The sequence below is a fragment of the Sinohyriopsis cumingii genome, chromosome 17 (assembly GCF_028554795.1).
Source record: "Sinohyriopsis cumingii isolate HCF-2022 chromosome 17, ASM2855479v2, whole genome shotgun sequence".
Classification (NCBI taxonomy): Eukaryota; Metazoa; Mollusca; class Bivalvia; order Unionida; family Unionidae; genus Sinohyriopsis; species Sinohyriopsis cumingii.
In genome coordinates this window covers 21,904,051-21,910,741 of record NC_142977.1, presented here as the reverse complement: position 1 = coordinate 21,910,741, position 6,691 = coordinate 21,904,051, and positions in this window count along the sequence as shown.

The window sequence follows — 6,691 nt, the reverse complement described above, 5'->3', positions numbered from 1 at the left end:
CACGAGAATGTACTTAAAAGGTAGAGTTTGGTATCTGTCTCAGTATCAAGAAGCTCACCATCTCAGACTTAGACACAGTCAAGGTATACATGGAATAAAGACAGTAATCACAAACCATATATCTTGGGTTTATGTATTGTCTTATTCTGCATATACGGATACATGTAGGCAGTAAATGCACACACATCTTTTGTCTGCTGTAATTAAATCTCATCAAAATTGTCTTAATATTTATGCATGTTTTCTCTTATATTGTACCTAATTGTTAACATCGGATAAAAGGTACTTTAAAAATTATATTTCAGCTCTCTCAAGGTCAGGAAACACTCAGGAGATTTAGTATTCAGAAGACGTTAATGAAATGACCGGCCGCAACAGTTATACAACTTTTGACAACTACATTCAACATGGTCTATTGAAAGTAAATGCAAAACATTATTTACAACGGAAATATATCTCTTGACTCCGCCTCCGATGCGGGAAATCGCGGGTTCAGAGTCATATCAAGGACTTATAAAGACGTGTACTAGAATCAGTCTCACCTGGCGCACAGCATTTAGAGGTTAGTGTTACGAGTGTTCGGCCGGGTGTCAGGATAATATGACTACATGTCCCCAGTGCTAGACAATACTATAAACTGTCACACTGCAGGCATCATAGAGATATGACTGATTTTGAAACAAAATCTACGTTAAAAATCCAAATCATACACACACAGAGATGTCTTGACGCACCAATATTGTGTTATATAGATTTAATTTAATTCTTTGTTAGTTTTAAATGATTTATTTCATTGCCTGCTATTGTAATGTAACATTTTCTCCTGGACCTGACCTTGTCCAAAATTGAGTTCATGTCTGCTTGACCTGATTGACCTTTTATAATTTTTTATTTCATGTATGTAAACAACTAATAATAGCTTCATTATTCTCTATGTGTATGAGCTTGTTATCAGGCTTATTGTTCAGGTAAACAAACAATGAGCAATTATGATGATCCGGGTCAGTGTTTTGGGGATTCCTAAGTGAATGTTGTAGGCTATTGTGTTGTAAAAAAAAAAACAAGGCACATTATATCATTGTAGAAGGTTAGTTTCTATTAGGTACTGGTTAGTTTTAGAAAATCCTAATTGTGATCTGATATTAAGCAGATAAATATATTATCTTGTGACTGTGAGGATTTTACCATTCATGCTTTAACATCTAGCACTTTAATTTGTATTATTTTATGACTAGTTTGAGCTTAATTTTATTTTCCTTAAATTACTGAATTCATGTGATTTTCTTCTCTGGAAATACAAAGGTGCACTGACAAAGTTCTTGGATAAAGACATTCATTGCAATTTATACTGAAATCAAACGTGGACTAATATTTACGTGATTCAACAAGATAACATCAGCACTTCGCAGGCCATAACAGACATGTCATCGCCTTCAATTTTAAATCTTTTCGTGACTTGAGCTGAGTTTTATTCAAGACGTTTTATTACTAGAACTTGTGTCTTTAATTCTTGCATGATTTTTGGATTTAATTAAGTTCATTTTTTCATTTTTCACATCGTTTCTATGGAAATAAATTATTTGTTAAATTTTACAAAGCTTGTTGTCTTCACTCTTTTCTGTTACCTATTTTAAAAGCATAGACTCGTAACAGAAAATTGGGCGCTTGTCTTTTTGAAACAAATTTTGCTAAAATAGTTCAGAAAAATTTGTTTTTTAAATTTAAATTCCTCTCGTTTCGGAATTTTGAAAAAAAATCCAAAGTATAATTTCACATTTTAGAACTTTTCATTGACATGAGCAAGCTTTTAACAATGACATCTGAAGTGGAGATGTTTATTTTGAATACTACCCAGGAGCAGTTTGACTGCTTGCAAAAAGAGGAATTGCTTCAATTTGCCAGAAAATGTGATGGTTCTGAAGCAAAATATTCTTTAACGAAGCAAGAAATAAAAGATATTTTGGTCCAATATTTGGAGGAAAAATCGTTTTGTATAAAAGTGTTTTGGTTCTGGTCAGTAAGTCTGTATCAGACTCTAATATACAAGTAAAAATAATACAATTAAAATACAAAATTAGATTTATGAATGCTTGAACTTCAGAAAGAGGAAAGAGAATGCAATTGTTGAATGAGGAGAAGCAAATGCGATAAGGAGGAAAGATATTGGAAAATGCTACTCGAGAAAGGGGAGGGAGAGAAACAAATGCAGTTACAGAAAGAGAAAAAAAAAATGCTGTTAGAGAAAGAGGAGAGAGTTAAAAACAACTTCTAATGCAATTGGAGAAAGAGGAGAGAGAAAGATTAAAACGCAGTTACAGAAAGAAGACAAACAAATGATATTGGAGAAAAGAAAGTGAAGACAAATGCAAATTCAAAAAAGGAAGAAAGAGAATGTTAATTTAGATTATAAGAATTAGACCTGGTAAGTGAAATGCACATTCCCACTTTACGTACAAATTCAAGCTTTGTTGTTACTAAGAATATTAATGCCCTCTTTTAGAGAAAAAGTAGACAAATATTTTCCTCATTTAGAAAAACTTGCTGAAAATTCAAGACGGCCAAGGGAAAAGCTCGAGACATCTTTACTTCCCTATCAGTACAGCAAAGGTCTGACTATGATCTGATTAAGGAATGCATCTTTTAGTATTAAAGTGTTAGGAGTTAGTCCCTGAGGTTTATCGGCAAAGAATCGGGAACTATAAAAATGAAACTGGACACACTCATGTCGAATTTGCAAGGGAAAAAGAGTCGTTATTGTATAGGTGGTGTTTAGCCAAGAAAGTGGATTAAAAGTATGAAAATCTAAGACAACTAATATTACTTGAAGAGTTAAAACATTGCTTCTATAGTGACGCTAAGGTTTATCTTGATCAACATAAGGTCGAAACTTTAGAAAATGCTGCTCGTATTGCTGACGAATATTCATTAACTCATAAAATTCCTTTTGTAAGTAAATCTTCCACTCAGCAGTAGTCTTGTAAAAAGTATTTCATCCTAATACGAGCCCTTCCAAATTTCAAGCTGGCGCATCTTTTAGAAATCAAATTTATAATACCATTGATCAGAAATATTTATCTCTTTCGACTTGTACCTATTGCAAGAAGAAAGGTCACGTTATTTCTGATTACTACAAATTCAATATTGAGCAACAGAACCAAGACAGACCTATTTAAGATACTGTTATTTCTAAGGGGTTATGGTCACACTCATGTACTGAAAGCAATACATTTGTTGGGTCTAATCAACCCCAATCTGATTTTATTATGGAGAATTATGAACCATTCATGTCGAAGTGTTCTATATCATTCATGGGTGATTCAGCCAATCCCATCCTTATTAAAAGTTTGAGGGATATAGGAGCTTCTCAGAGACTTTTATTGTCAGGTACTTTGCCTTTTTCTGAGAAGTCTTCTTCTAATGAGAGTGTTCTTATTGAGGGAGTAGAGTGCGGCTTTGTTAATGATCCTCTCCATTGTGTAAAGTTGTCATCAGAAGTAGTCCCATGACCCGTGACAGTCGGAACAATGTTTTCTTTATCCATTGAGGGCGCTTATTTATTACTAAGCAATGACCTAGCTGACATAAGGTTGTGGTTAATCTACTTATAACTGAAAAGACTAGTTTGGACCAGAAACTCGATCCTATTGAAAAATAATTCCCTGATTTATACCCAGCTTGTGCAGTTTTTAAAGCTATGAAAAAGAAAGCTCTTCTGAATGAGTTGATCAATACAGTATTCCTTTAGCTGATACATGTCTTGGTCATGCTTTTGATGAGGTCACTTTCACTCCTTGTTTGGGTCAATCAAATGGTATTGATCACAGTGATCCTCTTTTAACTACTCCTTCTCTTTTTTCTAATCAGAGTCACAAATGAAAATCACTTGTCGTTGAACAGGAAAAAGATCGTAAGATCTAATGTTTGTTTCTAAGGGCCGTTAGTGAAACTGAAGCCACATTAGTACCTGTTTGTTATTTCATTAAAATAGGTTTCTTATGAGAAACTGGAGACCTTCCGAGGTACCTGCCGGTGACGAATGTTCAGTGAACTATTAAATTTAGTTTCAAAATTGTCCAAACAGGAAATACTTAGTCATGCCCTTGAAACTCCTTTGGCTGGTCATTTAGAGATTAATAAGTCTTATCACAAAATCCTGACTCACTTCTATTGGATAAAATGAAAAGTGATATTTGTAAATTATGCATATCTTGCCATACTTGTCAAATGCAAGGAAAACCCAATCAGAAGATGCATAAATCTCATCTGCAACCTATTCCTGCATTTGACGAACAATTTAGCAGAATAATGGTAGATTGTGTTTTCCCTTACCTAAGACCTGGTCAGGTAACCAATACTTGTTAGCCATAATGTGTGCGTCAAACAAGATCCCCAGAGGCAATTCCTTTAAAGAATATTAAAACTAAAACAAGAATAAAAGCTTTGATAATATTTTTACTCAGTTTGGCCTTCCCAAATCTGTTTCAATCTGAGCACGAGTAAAATTTTATGTATGGAATATTAGAGCAAGTTATGTACGAACTAGGCACCCAACAATTCAAATCTTCTGCCTATCACCCTGAGAGCCAAGGGGCTTTAGAATGATTTTATCAAACTTTGATAAATATGAATCGGTCATATTTATTTTTATACGGGTAAAGATTGGGATGAAGGCTTTCATTTACTATTGTTTGCTGTTAGGGAATCAGTGCAAGAATCAATAGGATTTAGTCCCTTTGAACCAGGTTTTGGGCATACTCTTCGTGGACCATTGACGTTCTGAAAAGAGAACTTCTTTCTAATGAAGAGACATAAATAAATCTTCTCGATTATGCTTCTAGTTTTAAGTATAAGTTGTCAAAGGCTTGTGAGGTTATACAAACGTAACTGCGTCAAAAATGAAATTAAGGAATGAGAAAAATGCAAACGAAAGGAGTTTTCATCCTGGTGATAGAGTAATGGCTCTCTTGCCCGTGCCGCAAAATCTTCTTCAGGCCAAGTATTATGGTCCTTACACAGTTGAAAAGAAAGTAAATGGTTTAAATTATATTATGGATACACCTGGGAAATGAAAACAAAAACAACTTTGCCATACGTTAAAGGGGTATGTTGGGAGAGATAGCCAGGTTAATCATGCAATTAATATAGTTGTACCTGTCCCACTAGGTGCGGATTTAAGCAAATGAAAGCAATCGGGCTCTAATGATTTTGGAATAACAAATCTTCGGAATTCAGAAGTTATGAATAATCTGGACCAGAAACTTTCACATTTGTAATATCAAGGAAGGACTAAACTTAAACAGTTATTACTTAAATATGTGCATTTATTTCCAGATATTCCTACAAGAGCAAACGAAATCTACCATGGCGCTGAAATTGTAAATTCCACACATGTGAAGCAACACCCGCACAGTATGAACCCTCTCAACAGCAATGTTTCAAAAATGAAATACTGTGTTTGCTGGAGAATGATTTCATAGAGCCAAGTAAAAGTGATTGGAGTTCACCATGAATACTTGTCCCGAAACCAGATAATACTTTCCGCATGTGCACTGTTAATAGAAAGGTGAACAGTGTGACTACAACAGATTAATTTCCATTGCTAATAATCGATGACTGCATTGACCAAATTGGACCTTCCGAAAGGATTTTGGGAAATTCCAGTGACAGAAAGGGCAAAGAAAAGTTTATCAACATGAAGTGATACCATTTAGGATGAGAGGTTCGCCTAGTACTTTTTAGCGTTTAATGAATATGACTATATCCGGTCTAGATACTTGTGAAGCTTACATCGATGATATTATTATGTACAACGACACCTGGAAAGATCATTTAGCGACAATTCGGAAATTCTTGACGGACTTACTAATGCAAGTTTGACAATTAATTTATTCAAAAGTGAGTTTTGTCGTGCTTGTGTAACATTTCTAGGACATACAGTGGGACATGGACAAGATAAACCTATAAATGATACGGTCAAGGCCATCTCTGATTCCCTGTGCCTATCAGTAAAAAGCAACTGATACGGTTTTTGGGTATGGCTGGATACTATCAGAAATTTTGTTCCCATCTTTGCATAACTGCTGAAACACTGACAAATGTATTCAGCAAGAAAAACCAAGTTTCGTTGGCCTGAAAAATGTCAGCAGTTTTTTTTATACGTTAAAGGCCAGTTCATCAAGTTCCACATTTCAGCCAATCATTTAAACTGTATGTTGATGAATTTTGCATGTTATTGTGTTGCAAATAAACAAGGCGCATTAGATCATTATGGAAGGTCATTTTCCATTAGGTAATGGTTAGTTTTAGGAAGTGCTAATCGTAACCTGAGGTCAAGCACAGAACTATATTATCTTGTGACTGTAAAGATTTTACCAGTACTGTTTTAACATCTACCACTTTAATTTGTATTATGTTGCGACCAGGTTGGCGTCAATTTTATTTTCTTCAAATTATTGAATTCATGTGATTATTTTCTCTGGAAATACAAAAAGGCTCTGACAAAATGCTTGGATAAAGCCATGTATTTGAATTTATACTGAATTCAAACCTGAAAAAATATTTATGTGATTCAACAAGAGACTGTTGACACACATCACTTCGCAGGCCATAACAAACATGTCATCGCCTTCAATTTTAAATCTCTGCGGGACTAGGACTGTTTTTTTCTATACTTTTTATTACGAGGACTCGT